Source organism: Euphorbia lathyris, chromosome 6 (genome assembly GCF_963576675.1).
Source record: "Euphorbia lathyris chromosome 6, ddEupLath1.1, whole genome shotgun sequence".
NCBI classification, from domain to species: domain Eukaryota; kingdom Viridiplantae; phylum Streptophyta; class Magnoliopsida; order Malpighiales; family Euphorbiaceae; genus Euphorbia; species Euphorbia lathyris.
Window position 1 is genome coordinate 63541383 of NC_088915.1, and position 19563 is coordinate 63560945.

Sequence of the window (19563 nt, forward strand, 5' to 3'; positions counted from 1 at the left end):
GTTTCGCACAAGTAGCCCGTCCCTTCCGAATAAAAGACGAGCTCTTACGTTATGCCTTGTATCATTCTTAAGAGAAATGGACGTGTCCGCAAAAGGTGACTAAGAAAATAAAAAGACAAAAATGAACTAAACGACCAAAATCATTCTGAATCTACGATATATGTTAATCCCGCGAGTAGTTAAAGAAAATAAGCCAATGCCGTTGAATACGTGCCTCGAACGAGTGTATACCCCGTTTAAAATCTCGAAGCCGAATTAAGCCAAACCATATAATTGCGCCATATGGACGAGACTGCGGGTTTTGACTAACGACTCGATCATTTCGACCGTTACCAAAACTGCAAGAAATATGGCCCGATGTACGTGTTTGCTTAATTCGTGCCTAAAGGAAAGAGAACGGTAATATCCTCGCCTCGAATAAACATGCGATTCAACGAAACGTTTATTTTCTATAACCACATTGAGATGATATATCCCGTGGATTGGGAGGAATAAAGAGTTGTAATTAGCCGAAAGATTATCGTGCGCTCAAAATAAGACTCGCCGTCTTTTCACGTAGCAAAATGACCAAACGAATCCTCGACGCTAAGAACAAACACGTTACGCGATGAGTCCGTTCCCTAAAATAAAATCCAAAAGTGATTCCATTACTAAATAAACACGTGGTTATGTCTCTCGATAGATCCAAGAGATCCCGTTGTAATCCAAAAATCGAGACACGAACCCGCACGAACAAAAGGGAACGAGTCATTGACAATAACGAACGATTAGACTAGAAGAATAACTCGCACCACGTCTAAAAACTGAGATGTGCTCAAAGGGAGTCAAAACCCGAACTAATGCGTCTCGCGAAAGGACAAAAGACGAGTTATTCTGAAAGGACAATCCAACTTGGTCGATTTCTTAGTCACCGAACGTGGATACGTCAAAACGAACTGTATTGTCTGATGGATGATTTAATTTCCCGCAATAATCGACGACATCATGCGTCCCCTGGACCGCAATGTGAGCCAAAAACCAAAATCTTAGGAAAGAGACCTGGACCAACGAGTGTGTGGAGGAATAAGGGTGGAAGAGAGATGTTGTGATACGTGTAAATAGAACTAACATTTGTTCTTCTTATCTTATAATCGTAAATAAATAAACGCACACACCACGAATCATGCATATACAATCATGCATACATATTAATGGATACCGTTCGCGCAGACGTCATCATTAAGCGGTTGTGGTTTCGCGAGAGTGATCGGCTTGTCAGACAGTTTGATCAGCTACGAGTAGATAGTTCAGAATCAGTAGTTGTGGCTTCTGAATCATCTTCGTCTGGGTATACTCAGTCTTCCGTCAGTATGTCTACGACCGACGAGAAAGTGGCTGAATTGGAAAATTCTGTGAACAATATCAATGATCAGCTGGCCACGATCTTGGCCCAACTAGCTGAGTTAGCATTGAAGGACAACAAGAGTGGTAGTAAGCGTGCTGAGAATGAGGTGAACGATGGTCCTCGCTTTGGGAATGAGGAGGATTATCAGGATTATATCTGAAAACAGTTAGAGAAAGAGAAAGCTAAGGAAGAGGAGTGGAAGCAACACATCACACAGGAAGTGCAGGACTTGCGTGGAGGAAGTTCCGGAAGTCAGGACTTCTATAACTTGAAGAATTGTTTGTCGGCAACAGCTTTGCCTTTGAAATTCCGGCTCCCTGACATGAAAAAGTTCGATGGAACGGGAGATCCCACCGCTCATATGAATCAGTATGTTGCTGTGATGAAGCACACGATCCTGACTGAGGATCAAGTCCTAGGGCTGTTTAACACCTACCTAGAGGGGGCTGCCCTCATATGGTTCCATGCATTGCCGATGGTGACAAAGAGGGATTGGAAGGAATTAGCGAAGTCATTCATCGCTCAGTATAGCTTTAACACCATGCTTGAGGTCACTTTGAAAGAGTTAGAGAGCACTAAGCAACAGGCTGGGGAATCCTTTTCCGATTTTGTGAAAAGATGGAGGGCTAAGGCCGCAGTGATGAAACAAAAGCCGCTCGAGCAGGATCAGATCCGAATGGTGGTTGGCAACACGTTGTCGTATATCAAGAATGAGTTGCGGTATATGCCATTTACTGATTTCAATCAGATGTATAGTTGTGCCTTGACTGTTGAAGGGGATGGGGAGCCAAAGAAAGCTTATACCAAGTGGACGAAGTCTGGATATAGTGCCGGAGGGCCTAGTGCGAGTACGGAATCCGCAGCAGTGAAAGTGGTTGATCTTAATGCTATTGAAAAAAGGCGGTTCGCCAAGTTCGATCAGACCTACGCAAAAGTTTTTGAGCGTCTGCAGAAAAAGGGATTGTTGAAAGCCCTTACCCCGTATAACAAAGCGCAACCTACTCCGCAGATACAGGCTAGAGGGTATTGTGAATTCCATAGCAGTTATGGGCATACAATAGAGAATTGTGAGAGGCTGAAACACGAAATCCAAGATTTAATCGAGGAGAAGAAGATAGCTGATCCTTCGTCAGTGAACCCTTCCGTTAGGCGTAATCCATTGCCTAATCATAGGGTGAGCGCGATCGGAGCTGGTTTTACAGAAACTGTAGTGATGGAATCCTTTGAGGAAGATGTAGAGGAGTTGTTGGACTCCGATGAAAAGAACAGTGTGGGGAATGGTCTGTATGTGTCCTTCCTTGGTGAAGAACAAGAGGATGAACCGATGGGAGAAGGTTCGGATGGTGGAGCACCGTATGATGAGGATAGCACCGAAGAGACAGGAGAAGGGTCGTCTCAAACTATTGTGCCGGAATTGGGTCTGTTTAGTGGAGGGGGAAATCCCGAGGTGCACTTGCGTGAATATATGCACGACATGTTTATTGAATCCTTCGGAGTAGATGAAATTGCCCAGTGGTTCCACCATTCGCTGGTAGGCGAGCCTCTGGAATGGTTCCATTCATTACCAGGCTCTTGCAAGCATGATTGGGATCGGTTGTCAGATTTGTTTCTAGAAAAGTACTAGAGAGTTAAGGACAGGACTGCGGAGCGCTTCGCAATGCAGATTGGACCTATCAAGCGCCCGTTGCCTAGGGTTAGCAAGTATAACGGCAACAAGGACCCTATGGAGCACCTTCACTTCTACTTATCAGCCATGGTGCCCTTGGGTTTTAAAGAAGAAGAGATCACTAGCTTGTTTTGTAATTCGTTGATGGGTGAGCCGTTAATGTGGTACATGTCGTTGCCGATGTATGTTAAGACCGATTGGGCGGCAATGACGAAAAGATTTATCAAGGAGTATACAGTATGGATGCTGGCAGAGCAAACCCCGGATTCCCCGTCTTACCAAACACCTGATGCGGTGTTAGCGATGCCTAGGTATGGTGGATACCAGGATCCTGTTGAGCATGCAAGGTTATTCCGCAATCACATGTATGACGCCGGATTCCCGCAGTGTGAATTACATGAACATTTTCCGGAAACCTTAATGGGAGAAGCCTTGTTGTGGCATCAAGGCCTATCAGAGGAGGAAATGGGTCATTGGGTACCGCTCAGGAGTGCCTTTGTGGCAAGATATGAGATGTATGTTCCATGGACGGGATCCCTGGAGGATCTGGATAGGATCAGGCAGTTCCCCGAGGAACCATTTGTGGACTATGCTAGGAGGTGGAGGCACCGGTATGAGCAGTGTCACGAAACAATGAGCAATAAGGTGCAGCTTATGTGCATACAACGAGGTGCTATTCCGTTGGCAGCAAGAAGGATGAGCAGAGTGTCCCTCCGAGATTACGACGATTTGATAGGCTGGGCATTGTATGGATCAGCAGATCCCTTTTATTTGAATCCAAACGTTCCTCACATTATGGATTTAATGATTGTGGATATTTGGGAAAGTTCCTCGGACGAGGAAGATGCTAATCGGAGGATTCCTATTAACATTTGGGATGAGTCTGATGAGGAGCCGGAAATCGCCGTCATGACGAGATCAGGACGAGTGGCCGAGGGAAAGGCACCTATGGTTGAGACTGAGATAGGGGAAGGGTCGGCTCCTAAGTCCGACGACCAAGTTCTTGAGCAGTTGAAGAAGACACAAGCTAAGTCCACAGTCTGGGAAGTTTTATGCCATTCCAAATACTATCGTGAAAATTTGATGAAGGAGTTGCAGAATTTGGTCATTTCCACCGATACTGAGCCGGCAGCGCTAGTGGGAGCAATTATGGCCCGAAAGAAGGCTGAAATCACATTTACCGATGAGGATCTCCCAGAAGAGGGGAAGGCTCATAATAAACCTTTGTACATCCGAGCATAAATCAACGGGAAGAAGACTAGCTGTGTGATGGTCGATGATGGATCGGCCATTAACGTTTGCCCGCTGAAACTCTTATCTAAGTTGGGAGTAGAAAGAGGGGACCTAATGGCCTCGGAAACTGTGATAAGGGCTTATGATGATAGCCGTAGGCACATTGAAGGAGTCTTCAAGGCCAAATTGAAAGTGGGGCCGCATGAAGAAGAAACTGAGTTCACGGTGCTGGATATCCCGGTAACCTTTGCTGTATTGTTGGGATGCCCATGGTTCCACAAGTTGGGAGGTGTGCCCTCCACGCTCCATCAGATGATCAAGTTCCCCTTCGGGGAGGAGATAGTGACAATCAGAGCTGAGAAATTGAGCTCGGTGGCAACATTGGGGATTGAGCCTCAACTTTTCTCCGGGTTCCAAGTTTCCGGGATTTACGAGTCAAGCATGACCACCGATGTGGTGAAGATGATGAAGGGAGGTTTCATCCCAGGAATGGGCTTAGGAGCACACCATCAGGGGTTGCCAGAATTTCCGAACTTTAAGAGTCAGAAAACCCGAAGGGGTTTGGGATATGAGCAAGGAGGTCCGTCCAACGTAAATGGTGAAGGAAAAGTGGGCCTAAGGAAGTACTTCGTGAACGAGGGGCATGGAAAGGCGTATTCAGGGACCCCCGAGGCATGGACTAGCACAGAAGGGAAGATTCTGCCGGGGTTCGAAATCTTCAATGATGTTGCCGACTGGGGCAAGGGAAAGGCGAGCTGCTTTGTCGAGGAGATTATGATGCTGGATTTGAATGCCGAGGAACAAGTCATCACCATTGAAGCAACTGCAGGAGCGGGAGATGAGCCTAGTACCTCCAAAATTCATGAGAAGTCCGAAGACCCTGATGATGAAAATTGTATTACTGCTTTGTTTGAATCAGATGATGTAATCACCCATGCTATCAATGAAATGAATTCTGATTTTGCTTACTTGCTTGATGTCGATCATGATCATTCCATGCATTCTCATTCATATAACATGCCTACATTTGAAATCAATACGATAGAAATGTCAACTTTCAATCTTGGTACGGATGAAAATCCTAAACTTATACAAATTGCTCAAGAATTAACTATTGAAGAGAGAAAAGAATTTGAGAGAATAATTAAAAAATATGAAATTGTATTCGCTTGGACATACGAAGACATGCCTGGAATTGATCAATCTATCGTAACTCACCGCATTCCAACTTATCCCGAAGCAAAGCCCGTAAAGCAGAAGCTCCGACGTATGAGACCCGAATGGGCAGATAAGATCAGGGAGGAGGTGAAGAAGCAGTTAGAAGCATGATTCATCGAAGTGATCGACTATCCCCCTTGGGTCGCAAATGTGGTGCCAATCGCAAAAAAGGACGGCAAAGTGAGGATGTGCGTCGATTACAGAGATCTTAACAAGGCATGCCCCAAGGATGAGTTCGCATTGCCTCATATCGACGTGTTGATCGACAGTGCAGCGTCAAGTGTATTACACACGAATGTGGATGGTTTCATGGGCTACATGCAAGTTCAAATGGCCGAAAAGAACAAAGCAAAAACCTCGTTCACAACTGAGTGGGGGACATACTGTTATAGAGTAATGCCGTTTGGTTTGAAAAATGCCGGGGCAACTTACCAGCGAATGGCCACAGCACTGTTCCATGATATGATACACAAGGAGGTAGAAGTCTATGTGGACGATATGATGGTCAAATAAGAGACAAGAGAAGGGCATTTTGCCGCGCTCGAGAAGTTTTTGGCCCGAATTGCAGAATTCAAGCTAAGGTTAAACCCGAAGAAGTGCTTTTTCGGCGTTTTGTCGGGGAAAATCTTAGGCTATGTAATCGAAAATAAGGGAATCGAGGTAGATCCTGATAAAGTGAAGGCTATACAGGAGATGCCGGCGCCGAGAAATGAGAAGGAAGTGAGAGGGTTTCTGGGGCAGGTTCAGTATATCAGTCGGTTCATAGCAAGACTCACCGCAATCTGCGAGCCAATCTTTAAGTTGCTAAGGAAAGACCAACCCGCTGTTTGGAATGATAAGTGTCAGCAAGCTTTGGAGAGCGTCCGGAGCTATTTGTCTAATCCGCCAGTGCTGAGACCGCCTAAACTGGGAAAGCCGCTTCTCCTCTACATAGCAATTGAGGAGCGATCTATTGGGGCAATGTTGGCTCAAGAGGGAGACACCGGTGTGGAGCACGCGGTGTATTATTTGAGTAAGAAATTCCTGGAGTACGAGCTCAAGTACAACATGATCGAAAAGACATGTGTGGCAGTAGTATGGTTGACAAAGAAACTGCGGCACTATTTCCAATCGTACAAAGTGATCATTATTTCTCGGATGGACCCCGTGAAGTATCTATACCGAACTCCATCCTTGATGGGGAAGTTAGCCAGATGGTTGTTGCTTTTATCCGAGTTTGACATTGAATATGTGACGAAGAAGGTTATCAAAGGGAGGGCCGTGGCAGAATTTCTGGCCAACCAACCCCTGAATGCAGAGGAAGAAGAGATAAGTTATGATTTCCCCGATGAGCACTTGAACGCAATCGAAGTCATACCGTGGAAAATGTTCTTCGATGGAGCAGTTAATTCGAATGGAGCTGGAGTTGGAGTACTACTTATCTCACCAGAGGGAGAAAGGATCCCGATGGCCAAGAAGTTGTCGTTCCCTCTTACCAATAATATGGCCGAGTATGAAGCGTGCATTTATGGTCTAGAGTCATTAGCAGCACTGGGAGCATCATATGTCGAAATTTGGGGTGACTCCAAGTTGATCATCGAACAGGCACAAGGAAACTGGGAAGTAAGGGAAGAAAGGCTACGTCCATATCTAGATCAGCTAGAAGGGTTGGCACAAAGATTCAAGGAATGTCGTTTCTATCATATTCCTCGAGCACAGAACCAGGCGGCGGATGCTTTGGCCACTTTGGTGTCAGTTTGGGACAACCCCCGGAACCTTGCCTCGAAACCGTTGGTATTGAGAAGATCTCACAAACCGTGCTATGAAGACGTAATGCTGTTAGGGATAGATGAAAAACCGTGGTATTTCGATATCGTGAACTTTATAAAAGATGGGACATATCCGGCAGAGTCAGAACCTAGGGATCAAGCTGTGATTAGAAGGCTAGATCGTCAGTTCGTCATCCACAACGACTTGCTTTACAAAAGGCACATTGATGGATTACAACTAAGATGCTTGGATGCGGGAGAAGCCCGCGAGGCAATGGAATCAGTACATTCAGGAATTTGTGGAGCCCATATGGGGGGAGAAGTACTAGCTAAGAAAATTATTAGGCAAGGCTTCTATTGGCTCACCATGGAAAGAGATTGTAACGAGTATGCAAAGAAATGCCACGATTGTCAAATCCACGGTGATTGCAGTCATCTTCCGGCCATGGAATTACATGTGTTAGCACCTATTTGGCCATTCGCTGCCTGGGGTATTGACATCATCGGCGAAGTAAGGCCTAACGCTTCAAATGGACATAAGTTTATTGCTGTCGCCATCGATTATTTCACCAAGTGGGTATAAGCAGAGTCGTTTAGCAAACTGGGATCCAAGCAGATGAGAAAGTTCATTGAAAAACACTTGATCACCAGGTTCGGAGTGCCTCATCACATGATTACGGATAACGAGGTCCAGTTTCAGGGGGAAGTAAGGAATCTTTTCTGAGAATATGGCATTGAACATCACAGATCTTCTCCGTACTGTCCACAAGCTAATGGGGCAGTAGAAGCAGCTAATAAGAACCTTAAAAGGATTCTCGTAAAGACGGTGGAATCACATCGGAACTGGCATGAGCACCTCCCACTCGCGTTGTGGGCTTATCGCACGACAATCAGAACCTCGACTGGGGCAACGCCATTCTCCTTGGTATACGGAACAGAAGCAGTCCTGCCGATTGAGATCGAAAAGCGATTGTTGAGAATCGCAGTGGAAGCAGAAATTCCCGAGACGAAATGGGTGAAGAGGCGATGTGAGCAGTTGGCTCTAGTTGACGAGAAAAGGATGGAAGCCCTTTACCACGTACAGTTATATCAAAGAAGGATGGCTCGGGCTTTCAATAAAAAAGTCGAGACCAGCCCTATCAAAGAAGGAGATTTGGTGCTGAAACAGATCCGTGTGACGTACACCGACCCAAGGGGGAAGTTTAGGCCTAACTGGGGAGGGCCATTCGTCGTGAAGAAGATACTGAGCAAAGGAACGGTGAAGTTAACCACAATGGACGGTATGGAATTCTCCGAACCTACCAACCTGGATAGGCTTAAGAAATACTTTTCGTAAAAAAAAAAAAAAAAGAAAAATATAGAAAAATTCCCGATAGGTTGAAAACCCGCAAAGGGTGACCTATGCAACAATGAGGGAAATCCCAATGGGTGAAAACCTGAAAGGGCACTCATTTAAAAATTCCGGGATAGTAAAAGGAGAGGAGAAAAATCACCGGGATCCGAAAACCGGAAGGCGGTTCCTGGTAACAATAGTTATGACTTGAGCAATTACAAAAACAATGTATAAGAGACTAAGTATTTCTGTTGTTTGTAAATAAATAAAGGGCATGAATATATTTGACGAGAACGATTGGAATCATCATAATCTACTGAATGCATGGTAATATGAATCACGAGTTATACATTTCCTATCCTACTTTTCACAAAAAGCCTACCTACTATCCACCCCACTCCCTATACATCAGCTATACATCGGGGGAACTCTAATAAAAGCTACAAAGCAATAATGAAAGCTACAAAGCAATACATAACGAGCCTAATACGGAGGGAAGTCCCAATAGTCCTCAAAATCTCTCAGGTGCGATGCCCGCTCCGCAGATAGTGCCTCCTCGGCAGCACGCGCTCTCTCATCAGAAACTCGCGCTCTCTCATCAGAGGCGCGTGCTCTCTCATCAGCAACTCGTGCTCTCTCCTCTGCAGCAAGGCGTCTGGTCGACTCATCACGCGCCCTCTCCTCGACGGCAAGGCGACCCTCAATCTCCCGTCGCATCATCCCTGACCAGTGGTCATTTCTCTCCTGATACACCTGACCAACCCGGGCGTCGGCCTCCCGCACCAACTCGCTCTGCCTCCGCTCGTGGGCATGCAGATCACTCTACAGAAAAAGAAGAAAAAAAGAACAGATAAAAAGCAGCATAGGCAAAAACATAAATCATACATACATGCATACATTCCACTACACTAAAGTAAAGTAATGATACATACCAGGTGATCGGTGCAGCGCAAGCTGAGGCGATCTCGTAGGTAACCAGACAGCCCCACGTAATCCGTACAAGTCTCCCTCATGGTCAGAGAAGCGTCTGAGGGATCAAATGGGACCCTCGAGGAGAAGATAGGAGGAGCCGCCTCGAATCCCGCATAAGCTGCCCCGGACTCGTCATAGCAAATCGTGGCATAATCTCTCCCGTAGTCTGGTAGGGGCACGCCTAGGGAAGATCTCTCCGGTCGGGCAGTGCTGGAGGACTCGCCGACGTAGTAGGGCTGCTCGCACACAGGCGTCTGAGCTCGAGTACCGTCAAAGAAATCAGATAAATGGGCACTCCTCCAGGACCTCTCCTGCAAAAAAAAAAAAACACAATAAAAACCCCTGAACATCTCATGAATGAAAGTTAAAATAAGAAGGGGGTAGAACCACTTACCGGGACCTCCTCCTGACCGAAGACTGCCGCGACAGCCTCCCTCGAAAATACATCTGCCATCGGATCCACCTCCATCGCTGCAGCCGGGGCATCCCTCGCGCTCAACAGAGTAGATAAGTAAGGCTCACGGCCCCCGGCGTGAATCCACACCGCTCTACCAACAAACCGACGGGTCAAGTCCCGACGAACGGTCGATAAGGGCATGGTCCGCACCGCGACCATAGAAACGGGGATCTCACCCGGTGTCTAGTGAGCGTCCCTAACTCCAGTGATGCCTCGATCCCCTAAATACCATGCCCGCACGCAGGGGCCGGTGAGCACACACTGCCTCGATCTCCTGGATCATCGATACATATGTATAATCGGGGCCGAAGTCGAGGTCGTCCCACCTGAACTTAATCTAAAAAATGCACAAAGAGAAAGTCAGAAAAACTCAAACAAAAACCGAGCATGATTAGGCAAAATCTACCTGTGTGAGGGTCAGCGAGTCGATCCAATCTAGGAGCCGTGGCACCGTCCGACTCCTTTCGGCGCTCAAGTCAAAATCCCTCCATCGAGTCATGAAAGGCGGCCTCGGTACTCTCGATCGAGATCGAGACCGACTGGGAAGGATGTGCCTCTCATACGCCCACACCTGCGGTAAAAACAAGGACTAGGAGTGTGAAAAACGCGAAGAAGATAAGACGGGCAAGTCAAGAAGGCGTCACGTACCAGCAGAGCAAAGGTGTAACCACCGAAATCCTTGCGCTTCCGGCAAGTCAGATCCAAAAACTTATAGAGAAAGGCTAAGCCTGCCCCTGCCCAATCGTAGGAAGCCGTTGCATCCAGATCGCTGAGCGCCTGAATGAGACCTGCGTGTACCTTTCCGCCCTTCATACGAAAAATCGTCTCACTCAGAGTATACACTAAGAAGCTGCGAACCGCTAAGTCGGTATCGTCTGTCTCGCAGAAATCTCACCGACTCAAGAGGCTCGCTGTGGAAATAAACTTCGCTGGAGTGGATTTGGCGCATAGGCGAACTCCCGGTCCAATCAAGGCAGCGAGCCTAGCAAGGTCGACCCATGGTCGCATCATACCGAAATGGAAAGGAACGGGAGTGTTGCTCCCTCGCAACCCTGTCAGCAGCGAAAAATCTCAGGGCGAGATGGTCATCTCCCCAAAGGAAAGGTGGAAGGTGTGGGTCGAGTCAACCCACCGCTCACATAAGGCCCGTAGGCCAAAATGATCGCATACCCCGTTGGTGCGGGGCAGCGCTGCAATAAAAGGCTCGAAGCCCAACTCACGCACGCGGGCTCTCGCCGCGGCACCTAGCCTATCGTACCACGAGTGAATCTCGGCGGTGGTCCCCGAAATCTCAATGAACTAAAAAGAACAAGACAAGAAAATTTAAATACAGCTCCTAAAGCATGCAATTGATAAGAACGCGTTAAGACTAGGTATTCTTTCATAGAGACATCCGGTCAGTTAGGACCAATTTTCTGTAAAAATCTCTCCTGTAGGGTCATTCACGTAGGGTTTAGTCAATTCTTTAATCCATCCTCGTCTGCGGGGATGAGGAGCATAGATTAGGTTTTACTATTTACGTGCATTAGTTAAGTTTTTACTGTTCACGTTTTTACTATTCACATGCATTAGCTAAGTTTTTACTATTCACGTTTTTTACTATTCACGTGCATTAGTTAAGTTTTTACTATTCACGTGCATTAGTTAAGTTTTTACTATTCACGTGCACTATTCACGTTTTTACTATTCACGTGCACTATTCACATGCGCTATTCGCGTTTTCACTATTCACGTGCACTATTCACGTTTTTACTATTCACGTGCACTATCCACGTCTTCACGATTCACGTTGTTTTTTTTACTGTTAGCATGCATAAATTCGCAGTGTCACTATTCACATGCATATAACGCGCGTTCTTACAAAAATAAACAAGTGCTACTTGTAAGTAAAGGAATTCACGTTTTCTAGCTAAAGTCCTCTAAGGCAGTCTAAGGGTTAGCATGCAAATCATGTTCGGATAGGAATGCTAAAGCCTAGAGTTCGAATCAAATAAAATTGAGAAATTACTTACCTCGTTGCAGCGTGTCCTGCTCAAATGCGTCGTAGGGTCGTGGAAGGTATCCACTCTATCCAGGTTTACGTAAACCTCGTCCATGCCTCTAGTGCCATCCCATTCATCTAAATCCATCCCGAGAATAATCCAAATTGAAGTCTAGTGAGAGAAAGAAGAGAGAGAAGGTGTGGGGTTGAAATGAAACCCCACCACCTTATATAAGAAAAGGGAATGACATTCCCGTAAATAGTGAAAAAGGTACGATTTGACATAAAGGTAAAAAGTAAATAATTAATTACTAGGTGCACAGACCTCCGATTTGCAGTCCGTTTCAGCCTGCATTTCTCCCAGACAATGACTAACATTGCCAAGATATGAACTCCAAACAACAGTCAATTTTTACAGAACAGTGACACCAGTCAAAATACAGACAACAGTCAACAGAAAAATAATCGTTAGTCTATATCATTCCAGACTAAAACACATTTCCATTGAACCTCCGAGATGATAGCTCCAGTAAGAAGATACAGACGACGGTGTCGTAAGAAAATCCAGAAACAATCCCAGCTTTTGAGCCATCTGACTCACGGTCGCAGACCGGAGTTGCTTTTGAGCCATCTGACTCACGGTCGCAGACCGGAGTTGCTTTTGAGCCATTTGACTCACGGTCGCAGACCGGAGTTGCTTTTGAGCCATCTGACTCACGATCGCAGACCGGAGTTGCTTTTGAGCCATCTTACTCTCGGTCGCAGACCGGAGTTGCTTTTGAGCCATCTGATTCACGGTCGCAGACCGGAGTTACTTTTGAGCCATCTGACTCACGGTCGCAGACCGGAGTTGCTTTTGAGCCATCTGACTCACGATCGTAGACCGGAGTTGCTTTTGAGCCATCTGACTCACGGTCGCAGACCGGAGTTGCTTTTGAGCCATCTGACTCACGGTCACATACCGGAGTTGCTTTTGAGCCATCTGACTCTCGGTCGCAGACCGGAGTTGCTTTTGAGCCATCTGACTCACGGTCGCAGACCGGAGTTGCTTTTGAGCCATTTTACCCGCGGTCGTGGACCAGGGTCGCTTTTGAGCCATCTTACTCTCGGTCGTAGACTAGAGTTGCTTTTGAGCCATCTTACTCAAGGTCGCAGACCTGAGTTGCTTTTGAGCCATTTTACCCGCGGTCGTGGACCAGGGTCGCTTTTGAGCCATCTTACTCGCGGTCGCAGACCTGAGTTGCTTTTGAGCCATTCCATTAACGGTCGTACACCGAAATTGCTTTTGAGCCATTCTTACCCATAACCAACGTACGCTAGATTCCGAGAAAAGAACATTCATCGACGGCCACTCCGAAGGTGACGATGGAAGGAATCAGAGGAAGACACCGGAACGCGCAGTGCGAAGGTCAGGTATGCTCCCTTCTACTCTTTACGTGTCTTTTACTTTTATATGTTTTACATTGCATATGTTATGTTAGCAAAAAACGTTTTCGAAACACACACATCACTGTCAAAATAGAAAAGTAGGGGCAACTGTAGACACCGAGTCGGAGGACCTGTGACGAAAACCTGAAAACAAGACGGTTGAAACGATTGATTCCGGAAGTTTTGAAAAAATATATAAAGACTAATAAGCGAAGGAAAATCGGCGGCACGGGACATGCGCTCGGTGTCCGTCGGACGCACCGCGAGTGGAACGCTCTCGACGTCCGAGCAATGCCCGGGTCCGGTGGCACGGTGCGCGCTCTCGTGGGCCGCTGAGCGCACGCGCCCGGTAGCGCGAAGCGCGCGTTCGGCGGCCGCGACGTGTGAGCGTCCGACGGCGCGGAACGCGCGCTCGGCGGCCGCGGGGTCCGCACGCCCGACGGCGCGAGGCACGCCCCGAGGGTCGTCGGCCGGGCGCCCAACCACGTCGGGCGAACGCCCAACGACCGTTGGGCGAACGCCCGACGAAGGTTGGGCGCTCGCCCAACGCCGTTGGGCGGTAGCCCAACACAAGGTTGGGCGGTAGCCCAACACAAGGTTGGGCGGCCGCCCAACCCCAATGGGCGACGCCCAATTTCCTTTGGGCGTCGCCCATTGGTCCGGGGACCCGTTTGCCTATAAAAGGCACAGATCCCCATGCAAAAACAGGAGGAGGATTTTTGAAGAGAGCTTTCTCACTCTAAACATTTTTAGAGAGAGAGAGTGATTTTTTTGAAAAAAATATTTTTTTTTCTCAAAAATTCCAAATTTCCTAAAGTTCAATTTTTACTAAATTTTCATTAAAAACGGAAGATCGTGGTTCGTGGAATCAATCGGCTTCGACCGTCAGATACCGAATTTAAGGTATTATCCGAGGACTAGACTCTTTATTTTATTTAGTTTATTCTCTTCTTCTATTTATTTTTTTATGCTATAGTTTTTATTCGTTTAGATATTTATTTATTTTGTCACATTTTATTTAATTAGCGTATTTATTTAATTTTCATCTCGTGTTAAATAAAATTCGGTTTTGTTTTAAAATAAAAAACCTCGTTTTGATATCCCAATACGAACCGTGATCCGATAAAAAGGTAGTTCGGGTATCGAAAACGTTGTAATTATAAGTTTTTAATTTAAAAGAAATTTCTAAATAATGTTTTGAAATAAAAAACGTCGTTTAGGAACTTCCGTTTTCGACTATGATCCATCTTTGGTAGTTCGGAAATCCAAAACGATTGAATTAGATTTAATTTAAAGCTTTTGAATAAATCTGGAAACATTTAGGAGTGCTGCTGTAATTTACCTATTCTGTCACTAAATGCTGTTTACCGACGGATTTTCCGTCTGTAAATCTGCCAAAACGTAAAAAATGTCATTCCAGTCCCTTTTTCCTAACTTTTAAGCTTTTAATCCTTAATATATATATGTATAGTTATGTAATATATGTTTTTCAAATTATTTTGGACCTTTAGCATATATAATTATTTGATAATATTTGCATACCATTTTTTATACTATTTTCTAAATATAAGTATAATTATGTATATGTCTTTCTTTTTATTAATTTAGGCTATGTTTTAAATGATAGTTATTTGATATTTTGAGAAATAATTGATAGATATTAGTATATGTTATTTTTGGTATTTAAAACTATATTAGTTATGTATATATATATATAGTGTTGGGATATTTGGGTTATTTTGTTGATTATTAAATGAAATTATTTTTGGGTAAATGTTATTTTCTTATTCATAAGATTTACTTATTATTTTCATATTTTTTTTTTGTATAAATGTGTTGTACCTATTATTTTCATATACATATAGTTTCTTTTGTGTTAACTCTTATTTTCATATCTTCTTTTTTGATTTAAATGTATATATATATATGTCTAAATTATTTTCTTTATCCTTTTGGCCCATTCATGGGTCCATGTTCCAAATGAGTATTATTTGAGTGTGAATATTAGTTTAAATGGGTTTATTAATGTAATTATAAGAGGTAGAGAGTCCATTAAATAAGTGGGGAAAATAAATTACAAAAAGAGTTTTCAATTTAATTATTTAAACTAAAGGTTTTTTTGGAGATTCTTAATGTAAATAAATAGTGTTTTCTTGACATTTCAAATCGTTTCTTAAAACATCACGCTTTAAAACCTTAGTCCGTTCCAAACGACGGATTAAGCGAGCCTTGTAATTAAAATCGTTTTCATTGTAAATAATAGAGTTTTGAATCGCTTTCTTAAATGATTTGTACAAAATAAAATTGACTTGTATGTTTAACCACGTTTTCTCATTAAAAGGTTTTTATCTCAAACGTTTTCAAACACTCGAGTCGTTCCAACGGCGATTCGGGTAAAACTTCATCAAACGGGGTTTTAAAACGCACCTAAATCGTTCCAACGATGATTAAGGTGCGAACCATGTAAATAAACTCGTTTTGGGGAAAATAAGTTAGTGTAGAATAAACACACAACGTGACATGTAAATGAAGTTGTAAATAAATCACTTCTTTCTCCCCCTCCTCTGTGTATGTATAACATAAATGGGTGATTCTTTACTAGTATGGCTTTTCAATAATATATGCTCAAAACGGTTTCTGAAAAAAGAAAGAAAAGGGTTTCAAATGAATTTTAAACTTAAAAAAGTATACGATTAGTCCGTTATCGCCTAACATGCTGAGTAGGAGGCCGGTGGTTCATAACCGGGCGATGTCGGGGTGCCTAGTAGCCTTTCTCCGGAAAGGAGCTAGCCTTCTCGGCTCGTACCTAAGTTTCCCGAACCCACACCTGTCTCCCGCAAGGGATCGGTGTTCATTTTCCCATTCGTGGGTGGCGACTCTTCCATATCTCCGAGCTCCGGTCCTGCCGAGCAGCTTGATTCCACGATTGGTTGCTTTCGGCGCCAATCACCGCTTACGTCGCCATGAGATTGTCCACCCCCCGGTCCGCCCGGGAGATTAGGCCGCGACACCTCGTCTAACACCAGCATACTCATCCTGTATTTGCCACTGGTTTCTACACCAACAACAGGTTGTGCTTGAAATAACGGACACAAAGCACATTATGCAGCTTGAGGCATGTAGGAAAAACAACACTTCCAACATGTGAATTGTAGTTATATGAGATTTTGCCTCATCAAGTTCGAGCTTTTCATATTTCGCTTCCATTATGGTATATTAGATTAGGGCATGCAAATTTGCAAGTTGTTTTCAATGATAATAAAAAGCATGATTTATGTGATTCATGTTGTGTTAGTAAATCTCATCGTTTACCTTTTCCTAAATTTGATTTTGTTATTTCGGGACCACTCAATCTAATATGTTATGATGTTTGGGGTCCGACACCCATTGTTTCACATGATCAATTTCGTTACTATGTGCTTTTCTTTGATCACTATAGTAAGTTTTCATGGATGTTCAATGTGAAATATAAATAAGAAGTTATGAGTGTATTCATAAAATTCCATACACTTGTTGAAAAACATTTCCGACATCCAATTAAAACTTCTCAATTTGATTCCGGTGGTCAGTTTCAAGCATTAACAAAATATCTTTCCATGTGAATTAATCATAGAATAACAGTCTATCAAAATGGGTGTACCGAGTGAAAACATTGCCATGTGGTTGAAACCAGTCTTTCCTTGCTACATCATGCCAAATTATTACCTAATTCTTTTTGGGCTTATGCTTTCGTGTGAGATATGTCATTAACTGATTGCCCGTTTCAAGCATTGATTATTGCACTCCTTATGCTAAATTGTTTGGAACATCTCCTAATTATAATTTGTTTCGACCACTTTCAGTGATTATATTATCTATGGCTTCATCCATATACTCTCATAAATTGATTCATCAGTCCAAAAAATGTATATTTCTTGGTTATAGCAAAATTCATAATGTTTATAAGTGTTTTGATTTGTTTACTAATAAAATTTTCATCTGATGCCATGTTGGGTTAATGAACATGAGTTTCCCTAAACCCTAAACCCTAAACATCAATCAGGCTCTTCTTCCCTAATCATTTTTTCATCACTTAAAGAACCTTTTACGACCATACCACTGCTACCAAATAGAAATATTGACACTGATGCACCAATGTCTCGCGAGCAGAACACAAGTCAAGCCATAATGCCATATGTCATGTGAAAAACTCATTCAATCCATCAGAGCTTGACAACCCCAAGCACCTGCCATATTACCGTCAATCCCACTAGCCATTGATTTGTCCAAATATGCAGCTACACTCATCAAAATCAACCCACACAATCTTCCCCATCAATGCCTCAAAATCAGCCTGGCCAAACTACCCCTTTCCCAACTCCCAACTCCCACGAAAACACATAAGATGGTAACTTGCGTAAAGACCGATAAATTGTTATTGCTGAAATTGAGATCTCAACATGTTGTAGTAAAGCTATGAGACAGTCTGAATGGTGAAATGCAATGAATGCAAACTGTAATGCCCTGATAGAAAATGGTACATGTGAGTTAGTAAATGCAACAATTATTACTGGATGTTGCTCGTAATTTCGTGTCAAATTAAACCCAGATGGTTCGGTGGATTGTTATAAAGCTCTGTTGGTAGCAAAGGGGTTTCATCAATACCCCAACCTTGAATTTAAGAAATGTCCACTCTCGTGATTAAACCGCCAATAATTTGAGTGCTCTTTTCTCTTGCTCTTTCAAATGGGTGGAATATACATCAATTAGACGTATTGAATGCATTTCTTCATGTTTCACTTGGTGAAGTAATTTTTATGGAACAACCTCTTGGTTTCGTCCATCCTCAATTCCCAACACATGTGTGTAAATAGAAGAAAACTTTGTATGTGCTTATAAAAACACCATTGATGTGGCACAAATGTTTGATAATTGCTCTTTATGAGCTTGATTTTCAATGTTCTAGAGCTTATTTGTCTCTCTATTATGTTCATGAGAAATATCCATTTATATTGTTTATTATATGTCGATGACATATTGATTACATGGTTGGATAATCCAACAATCAAACGTCTCATTGCCAAACTTCAGTTATGATTTGCTATTCGTGATCTTGTGCAGTTGTGATATTTTCTTAGGCTGAAGGCAACTTGGATGTTATCCTCTCTTCACTTAAATCATCAAAAATATGTTAAAGACCTCCTTACCCGAGCTCAGATGACCGATGAAAAAGGGATTTCAGCCCTGACTTGTACCTCGAGCAAGTTAACTCTTGAGAATGGCGAACCATTTAATAACCCAAGCTTGTATCATAGCATCATTGGAGGTTGTCAATACACTACAAGCATGAGACAAAATGTGAGGTTTTCTTTCAATAAAGTCAATCAATTTATGCATTGCCCAACCATTGAGCATTGGAAGGCAGTAAAGCATATATTCGGTTATCTTCATTCTACTCCCACATACGATCTTTATTTTCATCGGGGCCAATCTCTCGATATCACTGGGATCATCGATGAAAATTGGGGCAGCGACCTTGATGAAAGAAAATCCATCTCCATCTTTGCAGTTTATCTCGGTGCAAATCTGGTCTCATAGCGGTCATAAAAACAACACACTGTTTCTCGGTCTTCCACCGAGGTAGAGTACCGAGCTCTCACCTCCCTAGCCTCTAAAATACTTTGGCTCATAATATTATTATGCGAACTAGGATATATTCAAATAAAACATCAGTTTTGTGGTGTGATAATTTGGGTGCAACATACCTTATGGACAATCCCATCTTTCATTACCCATCCAAACATTTGGAGAGCGATTTTCATTTTGTCTGTGATAAAGTGGCACAAAAGGAGCTTAAAATATCTAATATTTCAACTCTTGATCTGACAACAGATATATTTACAAAACCTTTATGATTTAAAAGCAAGTTGAAGATTCCCCCACCATCAATTTGAGAGGGGATGATAAGGGACGACTTGGTCAACCAAATCAAGGTTGATTTGTAAATAAATATTTTAGTTAGCTATTATTTGTATTTGAATTAGATTATATATTCTCATTTTTAAACGTTATTTTGTTGTAACTACAAACATTGTAAATCTCTTTATAAGCTAATATTCTCAATCAATGAAAAATTATTTGAGGCAATAGACTTTCAGAAATCA